The 13,118-nt window shown below is 34.6% G+C and overlaps 1 long non-coding RNA gene across 3 annotated transcripts in view; it reads left to right on the top strand.

Moving 5' to 3' along the window:
• The window catches only part of LOC131509333 (uncharacterized), a 263,716-nt gene that overhangs the window by 142,391 nt on the left and 108,207 nt on the right, over positions 1 to 13,118 (top strand). For all 3 annotated transcript variants that reach the window (XR_009260438.1, XR_009260436.1, XR_009260437.1), the window contains one exon: positions 11,748 to 11,924. This is a non-coding gene — a long non-coding RNA (uncharacterized LOC131509333). The remainder of the gene's footprint in view (positions 1 to 11,747; positions 11,925 to 13,118) is intronic.

Below are 13,118 nucleotides of genomic sequence, written 5' to 3' on the forward strand. Positions count from 1 at the left end.
CTATTATTTTCAGTTTTGCAACTACATTCAATGTACATTTGTATCTAAGTTTATATTCATCAATTCCTGCTAAGTGGGTTTTTTTTTGTTGTTGTTTCTCATCATCCCTGTGGTTTCATGTTGAGTATTAAAGTATTTTGCTAATCACAATGTGAGATATGTATCTAGGAATTAATTTGTATGCCCTCCCTTTTGCAAATGATGTGTTATTTGCCTTTCATTCACTTTTTTTTTTTTTTGGCTTTGACTGGTTCCATTAGATTTTATTTACATTTATCTTAACAGACTTCTGCAGTTAATCAAATAAATTCACCAATAAACCCTGGATGACTGTTAAAACGATTAAATAAGCTTTTTCAGCCACGTTGCAGCTCTCCAGTCATTATACTCTTTGCCTGAATGTATTTATAAATAAATGCCTGCATCACAGCTAGCCAATTGTCAGTGGGTATTCAGGGAGAAAATGATTAAAGGAGAACTGTTTCATGTCATGTGTTTTTACTGGAAATTGTTTAGCATGGCTTCTGTTTGGTAGCTCCTTTTTGAATCCAGAATTATAGTATTAAGACTAAAGGAATCATTAAAAATTCACATAGATACAACTCATATCACCAACCTTCTACAGTATATAATTCTTCATTTTTCTCTTTGTTTATAACAGATTGATAATAGGGACATTATCACCCTTTTTACTTTTGGGAAAATAGATCCAATGGGGCTACTCAAATTGTCTGAAGTACTTTAAGAGTAAATTATTCTGACTCAAGTTTCAGTGTTCTTTCACTTTACTATAAGCTCCCAAACTATTTTGATGATAATACATTCAGGTGTTCAAAGTCTTCTTAAGCCTCCCATTTACACTTTCCATATTGGTGGGGGAAAGAGGAACATTTGTGATAAAAACAAAATTTCAGTGTCTAAACAAAATTTCTTCAGGGTAGTTTAAAAACAGAATTTATTAAAAAGCAAGAAAAGCAACTGTAAAATATATCCAACCCGACTAACACAGATAAGATGCTCTGCTTTCTTAAAAACTGCAAAATTTCCAATGATGTATGTGAGTACTGCTCAATAGCAGCTCAGTGATACTGCTAAATATTGTCTGGGATCCAGACTTCAGACCACAAAAAAAACACAACACTGTAAGTACCCGGGATGCATCAATTTTTGTTTATAAATATTACATTTAGTTAAGCACAATAACTTACTTAAAAAGTGATCCTCAGTTATACATAGATATATACTTGTTTGGAATTGACTACCATTGAGTCATAATAACAGAAGAAGAGACTTGCATTTTGGACCATTTCCATCCATCAAGGTTAGTTCTTTCTTCCCAACAGGAAGTCACAGCTGATACCATGAAAGATCACTACAAGATGGTTTTCACACAATTTTAAAACTATGAATTTCCTTTGAAGGAAGGTATCTAACCAAACTTATGCCACTTGGCCTAATGCCAATTTATATATTGGGATTTAATGAAGGATTTTAAAAAAATAAAATGATTTAAAAAGAGCATTGAATCTAGTACCTCTAATATATTTTAACATCATGAAACATGTAGAAAATCATTATCTTTAATCAGCATACATTATCTGGAAGTGATGTTGGGGTCTTCGTGAAGCTTGATGACAAACACTATGATATTTTCTGTATTTTATTGAATAGTAATAAAAACATGGAGGCGCAATGTCTAAATTAATGTTTTCAAAAGTTGTAATGAGTAACTGAAACTTAACAAGTGAATGTAACTTTTTTGTATCAGTTTTAATGCTTGAAATGGCCACATGCAATAATTTCAACTGATTGGCTTTTTGTGTCTGTGAAACTGATTTAAACTGACAAATGCAATCATAGCCCATGAATACGCCATGGCACGTTGGTTGTACCATGGTACACTACTTCATGTTTCCTGGCTTCTGATTGGTATACTTTTAGAGCATTGTCTACCCTGTAATACTTTGCCCTTGAATAAAGATAATAGGGAGAGCAGACCATAGAGAGTCTTAAAGGGAACTTGCAGGTCTGTTACAACCCTCAGTGCAGTTTTTCGGTCCTGTGCATGTTTGGGGTTTTTTTTTTTTTTTTTTTGGTTTGTTTTGTTTTGTTTTTTTCCCCATTTGCACCATATTTTTCCTCTGTTCTGGCATTTCAAAAGTATTTACAAACATTTGTTGAACACTTAGTTTGTGCTACAAATTCGTCTCAGTGTTTCGTGTATAAAGTAATTATCATAAACCTATGTAAGGTACATAGTATTATTATTCCATTGACACTGAAAGGAAACTAAATAGTGGGTCCAAGATTGCAAACTCAGGCAGAGTGGCTCAGCATGTACTCTCAACCACAGTCTCTCAGACTGCTGCTCTCCTGCTTGAAGCTTTCCAAGGGACGAGAAACTAGTTCACTTGGAGTGCTACCCCTTCTTTTTTTTTTTTTACCCACTTCTTATGTTTAAACCTACTTTTCCTCATGTTGAGCTGCTACCTGGTTCCTAATAATCACCAAAATGTGGTTCTCCCTATTACACAATGCAAAATGATGCCTCACTAAGATTGCTGAATTTAGTGCTGCCCTTGGGATATTTGGAGATAACTCTTCAAATGCCAGTTTTCTCTTATCCAGCGTTAGTATGCCCCCTTGTTATTTCTCTTGGAATGTCATTGAGGCCTTTCACCTCTCCAGCAGTTCTCCAGGCAGAAATAGTCCTCTTAAGGTATGATACTAAGACTTTAGGCTAGAGTTTCTGGGATGCTTTTACTATTGTAGAACAAAGACATACATGAGTTCTACCATTCATAAACCTAAACTTCCACTGGTGAAAAATCAGATTAGTGTTTTGGCAGCCTTGTTACAGGGTGACACAAATTTTATATGGATAGGAAGGAAGGACCACAATACTTACTTAGGGTCTTGTGATGTGCAGGGGTTTTATGTTATCACTCCACATTAAGGGAGTCAGTAATGGAATGTCAGGATTGCGGAGTTACTCCTTGTGAATTCTGTCCTTTAGCCCTGCTCCCTTACAAATGAACCTACCCTTTCAAGTATTCCCTTGCAAACAGCAGTGACATATGGCATCAACTGTTCAAGTGAGAGAAATAGTGTGGTCACAGTGGGAGGCGATCAGCCAAAACAAATTGGAGGAGAGATGAGAGATTGTGAGACTGAAGGCTCTTGTTTGAACTTGGAGTTGAATGAGACCTGCCTGGGACAAAACTAGCACATGAGACAAATTAAGGAAATAAAATATTTGGAAATGTACTCTTGGAATAATAGGAGACTTCGAGGTCTGGATTTTACCCAGGGCCTGGAATTGGTGGTTCTTTGGTCTAAATGAAACATTCAGTCATTAAAAACTGAACAAATATAGTTAAGTCATGTTTAGAAGGAGAGTTTGACTCACTCTTCAACTCCTAATTCTCTGAAAACAGTATACAATTTTCTAACAATGTGATTTTAATGGTATTGAAGTGAGATTTTATTTTCCAAGTTTTAAGCCATTCTTGACAATTAAACTGAGGGTAGCCATAAACAATCTATGAAGAAAATGCCCATGTTGGGTCAGAAAATCTTAAATTGTGCCCTTGCACTGACATTAGATATTTTATCTCTCTGTTTTAATTTCTTACTGTGTAAATTGGAATTAATCTACTTATTTCACAGAATTAAATGTGATGTTCAATGGGAAAATCTTTTGTGAAGCACAACCTACTATTTAAATGCCATTTATTATCATCAATATTTATAACACTATCCATATTTCTTAAATATTCTTTCTGATGTATGAAATTCTTCAATTTTGTAAAGCAGCCGTTAAATTGGAAATCTCTTAAAAACACTCATTATTCTTATGCTAAAGATTGGTGGCCAACCACCAAGTCCTTGCTTCTCTTCTTCCACAGCAATAGAATCCGTAGTTGGTAAAGCTCCCAGACTTCCTTAGGGTTAGATGTGGCCAGATGTCTTAGTTTATGTGAGTGAAAGTGACATGTGCCACCTCAGGACAATTTCTTAATACTAGGCAGTGCTTCCTGAGTTTTTCTTTTTTACTGCCAGCAAGTCCTAACCTGAACATACTGACATATCACACATGAAATAGATACCTTAGAGGATGGTGGGAAAAATATACACATGAAACCTGGCTTTCTGGGTCACCCTTTGGACCATACCTGCCTGATACCCTGGAAGTCCCACCTTTAACTATTTTGGTTAGAGAAATAAACTATAGTTTTTAAGCTACTGAATTTTTGATGTCTGTTTGATACAAGAGTTTACTGCCAGTGAAAGAACTATTAAAAATTATACCCATGGTGTTTTGAGATATTTTCATGTTTTCTCTATGATCCCAAGGCTGCCAAATGCTAGGGGGGAAAAGAGGAAATGTTCTAAATAATAAAGACTCTCAAATGGGCAGCATGGAATGAATAGCATTGATAACCTACCACTGAATAAATGATAAGTTTGATTTTTTTAATATTGGGATACTTTTATACTTGTAAAATAATTGCAGACGCAGTGCATAGGGTTCCATTTACTTTCACCCAGCTTCCTCTTATATTAACATTTTATGTAACTACAAAACATCAAAAACTAAGACACGAACATTGGTACAATATTATTAACCAAAGTGCAAGTCTGATTCACATTTTACCAGTTCTTTCATCACTGTTCTTTCTCTGTTCCACATCTAATCCAGGATTCCATGTTGCACTGACATGCCAATGTAGTCTCCTCTCATCTGTGAGTCCTCTGTCTTTTCTTGTCTTTTATGACCTTGACACATTTGAGGTGTGCTGTTCAACTATTTTGTACAAGGTCCTTCAACTTGGGTTTGTCCACTGTTTTCTCATGATTAGATTGAAGTCATAAATTAATGAAAAGAATATCACAGAAGTGATGTGTCCTTCTCAGTACATAGTATCAGGGGGTCCATGGAGTCAATATATATGACTGGTAATGTTAACCATAATTCCTTGACTGTGGTAGTGTCTGCTAAAGTTTTTCTCTCTAAATTTACTTTTTTTTCCCTATTGTAATTACTAAATTCTGTGGAGGCATAATATCCAAATATCCTCTTTCAGCTAAAACTTTCACCCACCCATTTTAGTATCCATCTGTGGATTTTGTCTGTGGCAAGTTTTACTATAGCATTCTAATGGTACTTTTCTATTTTCTCTTAGTACTTTCAAATTGGTTCATTAACATTCTCTATTTATTTTAGGCAGATATCTAGGAGTGGGATTGCTTGGCTGTAGAGGTATATGCTGAATTTCAAAGAAACTTTCAAACTCTTTTCCTGTTTGGAAATGGCTGAGGCATTTTGTGATCTTGACAGCAGTGTCTGAGAGTTTAGCAGCATGCTGACCAATTTTTGGTATTGCTAATTGTTTGAATGTTAGACATTCTCAAAGATGTGTAATGGTGTCTTTCTGTGGCTTTAATTTGTGTGTCCCTGATGACTAATGATCTTGAACATTTTTTTTCCTTTTATTAGAGAGAGAGGTGGGGGTGCTGGGGTGCAGCAGAGAGAGGGAGAGCGCTCTGTAAGAGGCTGGAACTTGTGAATCCTGGGATCATGTCCTGAGCTGAAATTAAGAGTCTGAGGCCTAACTGACTGAGCCATCCAGGTGCTCTGAACATCTTTTCATATGCTTATTCCTATTCTAGCTTCAAAATCTGTTCCTTAAAAATAAGTTAGTAGAAGGGCACCTGGGAGGCTCAGTCAGCTAAACAACTGACTCTTGATTTTAGCTCAGGTTCGTGAGTTTGAGCCCTGCTTTGGGCTCTGAGCTGATATCGTGGAGCCTGCTTGGAATTCTCTCACTCCTCTTTTTCTGTCTCTCCCCCCACTCACACACTTTGTCTCTCTCTTAAAATAAATAAATAAATTTTTAAAAATTAAACTTAAAAAAATGAGTTAGAGACTTAAAAAAAATTCATACCCTGCAGAAACTGAACTAATGGAGAATTCACAAAGACATTGTTAAACTAACTTGAAATAAGTGTTACTTATTTCAAGAGAAAGAAATGTCAAAATCAGAACTAAGGAAGATGGTAGGACCCTTCAGTTCTTACTGTTTACTGTAAACAGTTTTACAGTTTTACTCTCAGTGACCTGAGAGAGTTCCTAACAAATCCCATCTAGGCTTGCTTACTATTAGTACAAGAACAGTGTATGAATATAAGTATATAAGTAAACTTAGTGTGTGTTGTGGACACAATGGTCATATAATGATAGAATATGGAATCTGAAAGAGATCTAGATACTTGGACCATCTTTTTCTATTTAACCAGATGCTAGTGATAATCTGGACCATAATAAAACGTCTCTTGCCTAGTTCTTAGTGTTGTGTGTTTTTTGTTTCCCTCCTAATTTTTACATAGCTTTTATATCCATATTTGGTGTTTCCCTCATACCTATCTAGGCAATTCTTTTTTTTTTTTAAATGTTTATTTAGTTTTGAGAGACAGAGACAGAGAGCGAGGGGCAGAAAGAATGGGAGACAGAGAATCCCAAGCAGGTTCCACACCGCCAGCTCTGAGCTGGATGTGAGGTTCAAACTAAAGAACTGTGAGATCATGACCTGAGCCAAAACCAAGAGTCAAGATGCTTAAGCCAACTGACTGTCCCTTTCTAGGCAATTCTTAAGCCTTATCACCTGGAAGAGTAACTGATCCTGAAATGTCCTTGGGGCCTTTATTAACTAGGGGGAGGATACAATAATCCAGGAGAGAGCACAGGGTCCTTTGACTTACTCAGAGAGTGCCAGTCAGCATCTGAGACCATAATCAGCTTTCATTCATTCATCTAGTAAATATCTACCAAGCATCTGTGTCAGGCCCTAAACTAGGTACTCAGATGACCATAGTAAATAAAATAAAGGTATTTTCCTGCTCCTAGTGACCTTTACATTTAATTTATTAATGTGTGTGTGTGTGTGTGTGTGTGCGTGTATGGAGATATATATATATGTATATATATATATGTATATATATATGTATATATATATACATATATATATATATATACATATATATATATATAGAGAGAGAGAGAGAAGGAGAGAGAGAGAGAGAGAGAGATTTCTTTTTAAGAATGTGTTAGTGTTTCTCAGCCCAGGTACATACCCGTGGCAAAGGTGCATGTTGGATGACAAAACTATGACAGGTTTCTTTAAGGAAAAAGAGGTAATAATCATTTTAGATGCTTACTTCCTGAGTGAACAGATGTGCATATTTTCAGAAAATTGTTGAGATACTTCCTGTTGTAAAGCAGTTCTTAAAGACTTGGAAGAGTTATTTGCTTACATCAGATTTTAGGAAGTAATTCATAGAAGAACAATTCAAATACAAGGCTTAATATTGTTCCTCAAGCTACACCCTTTCTCCCTTCTTGCAGAAAAACACTGCCCAGACTTCCTATTAAATACAATCTTTTCCTAAAAGAAGGTGAGTGGTATCAATTTTGAAACAATGGAATGCCATCTGGGATGGTCGTTTATAGAAGAGAAGCTAAAAATGAAAATTATCATTAGGGAAACTGAACATACAGAAAATGAAGAGTATTTCATTAGATGCTAACAAACTACTTATAATCTTATTCAAAACATAAAATCTTATTCAAAACTTTTGAAATGAAAATCCAAGCAGAACAGAGTAATACACAGGTAAATATTCTCTAAAGTATATATGCATATATACCTATACATGTATATATGTATATTATACATATTTATCACACATATCATTATATAACATATAAATGAAGTATATGTATTTTTATATACACATACCATATATATATTTATATCATATATATAAACAGGATATATTTATGGAATGTTTCTGAATCTTCAAACATGATTTTGTATAAGGGACATAGAAATTTACAAATAAAGAAGAAAATAATTTTAAACACTTTAAAATAATTCAACATTAATTTTGAAAAGGTTATTCAACTGCTATCTTTTTGTGAACTTTTAATAAAATATAGTTTTCAACTTGCTGAAATTTCTGGTCACTCTTGTGAATGCTTATGACTTACATTTTTTATATTTCCTTCAAAGTTCTATGCTTAAATCATAAAAATATTTTTAAATTACTCATGGAAAATAATTTACTGGAAATATGTTAGCTGAAAGACATGGAAGTCTGGATGAATCTCACATACACTACAAACAACTGTGTGGCCATGTGTATTCAAACTCTGGCAGTCATCTTTGTATGCACTGAAATATGAATATTCATCCTTTGTGTTTCACTGTGATGTGTGTGACAGTATTATATGCCACCTTGACCTCTGACCATCACCAGAGATTAGAAGGATGTTATGTTGAGTGGCAATAGATTGAATTTCATAGCACACCTTCTTGTGACAAGAAACCATGACCCCCCTGAGATGTAATGAGTGAGAGAGTTTTGTGTTTGGAAGTGTCAGGAAATAGGGAGAACTACCTCAGGACCTGCAAGTCAAAGTTTGAGGGAAAATATGTCTAAAAAATAAGAAGAGTAGAAGTATGGGCAAAATAAATATGGAAACAGAAATCATGTGAATAACACCCATTTTAGAAGTTGCTTCCCACATACACTCTGATGTAGCCACTTTTTAATCTCTATGGAAACTTCAAATAAAATGATTCAGTGAAAATTTGGAGCTTTTAGGCAAAGTTAAAAGTATAGGTACAACTGAGATTCCATGAAAACATGTTGCTAAGAAATTTACTGCTATTAACCACTTTCTGCTGTATTCTGGGGGAATGCTTTCCATTCTATATTAGTTATTTACATACCTTTTCTAAAATATTCTTTTTTTCTAGTTTTATAATCACTCTAATTACTGGCTTGTACTTTTAATATTCTTACAAAAATCCAATAAATAATCATTGAGTTCCAAGAATATTTCTTTAAGAAAAGTAAATATAATGCTGAGCTCTCTAAGGTATAAGAATTTTTTTTACATCATCATAAAAATTATCACTTAGAAATGATTTTATGGATCTTCTATGTATTAATTTATCAGATTTTGGTATATCCCCCAAATATTCATGTTGCATCTGCTACAGGATCATTATATTTGGTTGCTGGGAGGACATACTTTCCATTATCAAAGTTGACTAAATGCAGTCTCTAAAAAAGTACAGAAAGCTTTCTCTTGCCTAATTATTTTCTTCTGTATTACTTAAGTGACTTGTTCTTGTGGATAATTCACATTTTTTGTTCAAATTTTACTTGTTTAGCAGGATAGAGATTAACCTTTATATTTGGTTAATATTCATTCCATATTTTATTTCATAATGTTTATTAATAATGCTTAATTTTTGCTTAGACACTTGCTACAGAGAAGAGTGGATGTGCCACATTTGTCAATTTTTTAAGTTTATAAATGTTTAAATTTTACTTTAAGCAGAAATTACAGAAAGATCCAGGTAATCTGAATTATGTTGTCCTCACTTCTCTGCTTCCTTGACTATGGGGGAGAAAAATTCTCCATTTGATGGACATGGGTATGACCAGGCAACATCAGCCATGGAAACATCAACTGCCATGGGAACAGATGTGGAGAAAATCTGTAATTTAAGATATTAAGTAAACTTGAAGAAGATAAGTCAAGTCATACATGTTTTCCCTAAAATATCAGTTTTTTAAACTATTCTTTGTCAGCTGTGATTCTTTGAGCTATCACTAAGTCACCTTGATTTATTTTATGTACATAATACCTTTGGAGGTAGTAAGAGTCATGCCTTGTTTCTTCTCCCTTTCCATCAATTTCCTTATTAATTGTTTTCTCTTTTCTGGCACCAATTTTTGCAACTGCTAATCTCATTTAAACTTTTCTTTTTTAAGTGCTTCTAAGGCTCTAAAAAGAAGCTCTCAGATGCTAGAACGAAGTTCAGGAAAGGACTAGAATGCAGCAACTAGATTTACCTGTTCAAGGTAGGCCAAAGGCATCTAGGCCAAGTCCCAGTTTGATTGCAGGGGATACAAAATGAAAAGGGCTCTCTGGCTTTGAGAATTTTACACACACTCAGAAAAAAATAATAAATTATATTTCCATATTACCTTAATAATTCCAAAAATTAGTAATTTTCAACTTTTTTGGAAGTGGGACGTAGAATAGATGATGTTAAAATGCATCACACTGCTATGGGAATATACAGAGTCACAAGTATTTCTATTCCACTAGTTGCTAGTTGTAATTCCAAGGCGTTGGTTGTTACCAGAGAGGCTCTAACAGATTGGTGACTAGATACTGTGGAGGTCAACAATTATTGCTGATACATTTCAAGTATTAGGACTAGACTCTGGTCTGTGAAGAAACACGGTTAATGTAAATAGGACCAAACATTTTGGTGGAACTGAAGTATCAGGCCAGTATTGAGAAAGGAGGAGGACTGAAACACAGCCAATTAAACCATGCACCCACCTACCAAAAAGTGCTATAGAGGTCAAGGACTTGGTCTTAAACCTAAGACAGGAATTTTGAATTTAGAACTATAATTTATGGTCAGAAAGGATCTAGTAAACTCCAGTGATGTGAAAACAAGTCATGGTTTAGATTTCCTCTTAACTAAAGGCTGGACTTGCTGAGGACTTCAGGGACAATCAACACTGTGTGTGTGTGTGTGTGTGTATACATATATATATATATATATATATATATCAGTATATATACTGTATTCTTAAATGCCATCCAGGAAATGCTCAGATCATCCAAAAAAAATTCCAGGATAGCCCTGTAAAGGAGTGATTAATATTATTCTCTCCTAAATCATGGGTAATTTAACGTAGAGAAGAAAAAAATGCATTATTTGTCATGCTTTATCCTGTGTTTGAGCAACACTGAGCAACTACATCAACCCCCTCTCAAATTAATTGATTTCTTGTTTACTGATATATTGATGGAGAAATTAAAAGAAGTATTATTTACATGTTATTAAGCTAACAAATATGGCCAAATTAATTAATTGTGGGTAACACTTGAGAAATTCTCTCCATCCCATTCCTGCTATAGAACTATAAGCTATGGGGCACCTAGTGGTTTAGTGAGTTAAACATCCTACTGTTGATTTCAGCTCAAGTTATGATGTTACAGTTCATGAGTTCAAGTCCCACATTGGACTCCAAGCTGGGAGTGGGGAGCCTGCTTGGAATTCATTCTCTCTCTCTCTCTCTCTCTCTCTCTCTCTCTCTCTCTCTCTCCCTCTACCCTTCCCCTACCCCTCTCTCTCTCAAATAAATAAACTTCACAAAAAGAACTATAAGCTATGAGCAATAAGGAAAGGAAGGATATTTTCAACTTGACACCTACAGGGAAGCCAGCATATCATGAAACTGAATCATGGCGCAAGGAGACAATCTGCACATCGCTTTTCTCTACTTCAAATGTTTGTCACAAAACAACGCCCAACCAGCACCATATAACTTCCTGTTAACTGTCAGTAAGATAAGGCTAAAAGGTTTCTACCTCTGATTTCTCCCCCAGAAAGAGTACCATTCTAATTTCATGACTCCTGGTTTACATTCAGTATATAAGCATTTGAATATCGTTCTTGTTTTATGTGTATATTTGAATAACTCTTTATATTGACATACTTTCAAGAAAAATCTTCTTTAGAAATCTGAACAAGATGTTCAAAAATGCAAAACTGGTTTTTAGTAAACCAAGTTAAACTTAAAAGTGATGCTGTGTGGAAAAGAGCAACAAAATGTTTCCTAGCGGTTATGTACGATTGTTTTATTAGGTTTGATAAGACTAAACAGTCCAAAGATTTGACAGTCCTGACACCTGGCATATGAAAGATGGAATTCCTGAATGGAAATTATTCTTATTGAACTTCTCTGAAGAGTTTGGCTGGAAAGAAGTATCTTTTCCAACGCCAGTACATTCTCGGCGCTCCTTCAACTGGCTGAAAAATGAGGTACTGAATTCTTTGCTTAATAGGAAATCTACTGTTGTTTTAATACATTTTTTTGGAAGCCTTTTTTTTTTAAATTTCTGTCATCACATTTCCTTTGTGGAAATAAATATGACACCATATGGGAAAAAATGTTATAGCTCCATATGTATAGAATAATATTCTGAATTTAAAGATGAACTAGCTCTAACCTCCATTTAATGATCAGAAAAATGTTGAAAATAAATACCCATACAGTTTATATGCTTCATGATTGCTATGCAAAACACCAAGGTAATATGGCTACTCTGTACTTGGCTGTGTTTAGGTAAAATCAGAAGTGTTTATAACATGAATAATAAGGTATTTTTATGCGGCTACATTATTTATCTTACTGGTTCTACTGTGTGATGCACAACAGACTCGTACAGACTTGTACTGTAGTTCAGATAGTCATATACAATATAGCTCAAAGAAGTGATTCCTATTCTTTCACCTATGACTTAAAAAAATGTAAGACAGAAAACCAAATAAAAAGAGGTTCATAAATCACAACAGTATAGATGTTGAAAAGGAAAAGTGGGTGTTTTTTGTTTTTGGCCTGTCAGTTTATCACATGAATTTTTAAGTTATGAAACATATAAAGAATAGCTTCATAATTGAAAACAAAAAAGGAGAATATGGATTAATTGAACAAAAAAAATAAAGGATTCTGCAGAATTTAGAGCTCATTAGAGGAAGGTATCCATTTTGGAAAGTCTAAGACACAAAAGTATTTTGTGATTCTGGAATACTTTCTCTTTTCGGCCCAAGGCTCAATCATAGGAGACACTATAGAACCAATACTTGGGGTAGAGAGCTAACAGGTATATTGAAACATTTGCCTCTTTAACCCATGAAGTATGTTCCATGAGTCCAATATGGTAGTAGGTGATGGACCAGAATTCATGAGTCCCCAAAACAATGAGCTGAGGGAAATTCTAACCTAGAGGTGACTAACATGTCATATTAAAACAACTCTACTGGCAGAGAATGCTCTTCTTCCTGAGATACCCATTTTATCTTTGATCCAAACATGATCTTCCTTTATGTTTTGCTCATTTTTCTCTGATCATAGAGAAGCATTTATCTCCTATTTGTCTCATGTCTCCTGTTTCATATGGTAGTTTCAAATAGGTGAAGATTGTCAAGTTCCTCAGCCTATGTGTCCAATGGAAC

Source organism: Neofelis nebulosa, chromosome 4 (genome assembly GCF_028018385.1).
Source record: "Neofelis nebulosa isolate mNeoNeb1 chromosome 4, mNeoNeb1.pri, whole genome shotgun sequence".
NCBI lineage: Eukaryota > Metazoa > Chordata > Mammalia > Carnivora > Felidae > Neofelis > Neofelis nebulosa.